Source organism: Equus quagga, chromosome 13 (genome assembly GCF_021613505.1).
Source record: "Equus quagga isolate Etosha38 chromosome 13, UCLA_HA_Equagga_1.0, whole genome shotgun sequence".
NCBI lineage: Eukaryota > Metazoa > Chordata > Mammalia > Perissodactyla > Equidae > Equus > Equus quagga.
The window spans coordinates 93,524,942-93,528,705 of NC_060279.1; positions in this window are offsets into that span (position 1 = coordinate 93,524,942).

Genomic DNA, 3,764 nt, shown 5'->3' on the forward strand with positions numbered 1-3,764 from the left:
GGAAAGTCACATTGGCACTCCACTTTGAAACTTAAGCCATGTTATGTCTTTTTTTTTTTTTTTTGAGGAAGATCAGCCCTGAGCTAACTACTGCCACTCCTCCTCTTTTTGCTGAGGAAGACTGGCCCTGAGCTAACATCATGGCCCATCTTCCTCTACTTTATATGTGGGCTGCCTACCACAGCATGGCTTTTGCCAAGCGGTGCCATGTCCGCACCTTGGATCTGAACCAGTGAACCGTGGGCTGCCGAGAAGTGGAACATGCAAACTTAACCACTGCACCACTGGGCCGGCCCCTATGTATTTTAAAGAGGTTAAGACCCAAAAAACCGCTCATCTTTTACATTTACGCATGTATTTACCTTTTCTCATGCTCTTCCTTCCTTCCCAATGATCTGAATTTCTATCTGGTATCATTTCCCTTCAGCTTGAAAAACAATTTAGCATTTTTTGGAATGCACTTCTGTTAGTGATGAATTTTCATAGTTTCTTTTACTGAAATGCCTTTGTTCTTGCAGGATATTTTTTTCTTGCTATAGAATTCTGGGTTTTGTTTCGTATTTTTTGAAAAAAGATATTGTATCACTGACTTCTGGCCTCCATAGGTTATGATGAGAACTTGTTTGAATTATTTTTCCTCCGTAACATGTCATTTCTCTCTGTGTGCTTTCAAGATTATCTCATTAGCTTTGGTTTTCAGCTGTGTGCATGCTATGGGTCAGTGTGGTTTTCTTTGTGTTAATCCGCTTAGGGTTCTCTGAACCTCTGAAATCTGTACACTTATGCTTTTCACCAAGTTTCAGAAACTTCTGGCCATTATATCTTCAGATATATTTTCCTACCCTTTCTTCTCCTTCTGGGATTCCAAGTACTCGTATGTTAAATCTTTTGATGTTGCCCCAAAGGTTACTGGCTCTGTTATTTATCTTCAACCTTTTTTCTTTTTTTCAGATTGGCTAATTTCTATTGCTCTGTCTTCAGGATCACTGATTCTTTTTTCTGTCATTTCAGTTCTGCTATTAAGCTTATCTAATGTTTAATTTGAGACACTGCATTTTTCAGTTCTAGAATTTTCATTTAGTGCTTTTTTATAGTTTCTAATTCTTTGCTAAGACTTCCTGTTTCTTCATTGCGAGCATATTTTCACAATGCTTTTGATCCTGGTGAAAATATTCTGTATATTGATTCATGCTAGGAAAACATGTAAACTTACTAACTTATGAAAAGTTTCAGTTTCAACAAATGTCCCTCCCCTTTTAGCTAGGTCACAAAAAAGGCTTTTCCTTTCCTTGGATTTTGTTTGTTCATATGCAGTGTGATACTGGTGAGAAAAGATAAATCACACTGTCATGTTTTGGGTTTTGATTATGAAATATTTGGCAAGTATTTTTCTTAAAGTCTTGAACTGGAGTTAAAAGTCAGTAAGTCTTTGTAAAACTCTTCCACCGTTCAACCAATGAGGACTTTTTTCATACCTAGCTGGAATTTTTTTGATGTATATGGAAGATTCAAAAATATCTGTGCTATGAATCTGATTTTGTAGGGTGCAAATTGACAACATTTCTTCTTGATTTTAAAGTCTTTTGAGACAAAATGTACCCACAGTATTAATTGGGCAGTGTCTCATATTGCACAACTCATCTAAAGCTGAAGAAGAGTATGTGTAGCCTTTCTAATCTTGAGTTAATTGCTCCTTGATATTGTTAGAAAGATCTTCTATGAGCAATTGTTTGGTGGCTTAATTGAAGATATTTTTCACTTTTTATAAAATATAATTTAGTCTTTTTTCATAATATCCTAAAAAATTTTCTATAAGTAAACTAATAATTTATCTTTCTATCTCTCCATCTAAAATTTGATTTTTTTGTTTTTTTTTAATTTATTGTGCAAACAGCTTTTTTGTTTTGCTCTGTCACAGCAATTACAGTTGGCGTTCATTGTGAAATTCACAGTACATCTTTTTCCAGTCTCTTTTTTTTTCACTGTTCTGGCCATGGCATTGGTCTCCACTTGATTGGGCATCATTAATATACTTTCATTTTAAGTTTAAAAATTTGGGGGCCGGCCCAGTGGTTAAGTGCACGCCTTCTGCTTCAGCAGCCTGGGGTTTGCTGGTTCGGATCCCGGGTGTGGACATGGCACCACTTGGCAAGCCATGCTGTGGTAGGTGTTCCACATATAAAGTAGAGGAAGATGGGCACGAATGTTAACTCAGGGCCAGTCTTCCTCAGCAAAAAGAAGAGGATTGGCAGTAGATGTTAGCTCAGGGCTAATCTTCCTCAAAAAAAAAAATTTGTACATACTTATTTTTAAACCTAGAATAATAATTTAATTATAATTAAAGTAGCATTTAAATTTAATTAACAATTATTACTTCTTTCCTATCACTGTAACTCATCTTCAGAAAATATGCAAATAAACACATCAGTTTCTTGACATCAACTAGATCAATGATGTGTTTATGTATAATGCTAGAAATAACATATACACACAACGTGTACACTCTAACACAAAAATAATACTATGCAACACAGTGGTTAAAGTGAAATGTAGTCCTACCAAAGCAATAAAGTGGTCAGTAATGGGAAAATATTTTACACTGCTTCAGCTTTTTAAATTTCAATTAATTAAAATTAGATTAAATTCAAAAGTTAAGTCCTCAGTCACACTAGCCTTGTGTCTTAGGAAGTTCGATCTGGTGGCCATACAGAATATACTAGATGTAGGGGGGAATGGAAGGAGCATCAGAAGACACTGACTGCAAGGTGTCTGCCCAATATTACCAGGTACTGCAATAATCCAGATTGGACATAAGAAAGATTCACTACAGCTGTGATGGTAGAAAAAGGTCAAATGTTTTTCATATGTTAAGTAGAATTAGCAGGATGTGAAGACTAATGGGACGTGAGAGACCAAAAATTCCAGAAAGATTATCCAGCACTGAGTGTTCCTGTCAGCTCCCGGTTCAGTTATTAAAGTCCAGCCTACTAGAATCTTTTGTACCAGTACTGATGTCCAGGAAGTTGCATTCCAAGATTGGTATTTGAATTAGGGGCCAAGTCTGCTAATTACCCCCAATATTCACCTCCCTTTCCTCCATAATAAAAAAAAAAAATCATCACTTTTTTACTTGCTTATGTGGCACTCAGGATCATGATCATCTTCCTCCGCCTTATTGGTCCATGGGTCTTCAGTTAGGGCCAACTGGAGATAGCTGGAATTGTGTGGCAATTTGGGGGAACCTTCCTTTAATGCACCTGGTTCATCCCCTTTTCTCTCTTTCTTCCTCCATGAGTCCATTCTGCCTGGATTTGAATAATGTGATTTGGAGGGCTTTGGAGCAGAGCTACAATGCCAGGCTTAGACTGCCCACCTCCAGAATTTTATGTGACAGAAAAATTTTCTTGGTTGAATCACTGCCATTCTGGGTCTATCTTACTCATAGATGAACATAATCTTTACTGATTCGTCCAGGTTGCCATCTATACTATATACATCACACCCAACAATCTTAATCAAAAGCAGAGCAAAGATTTCTCATGAGTGTTCTCATGTAAGTACTCATCCCCACCTCATCAAACATTCAGAGTACTTGCAAGTGGGAGACACATTTATTTTCCTTCTAGGACATACTTTTCTGCATTTCTGGTAGAATGAGAAAAGTGCTAAATGACCTTTTGAAAATTGCATGAACTTTGGAGGTAAAGGCATTAGGAGATGCTATTTGAGATCATCCGTAGGGAAAGAAGAGCAGCCATGTTAAT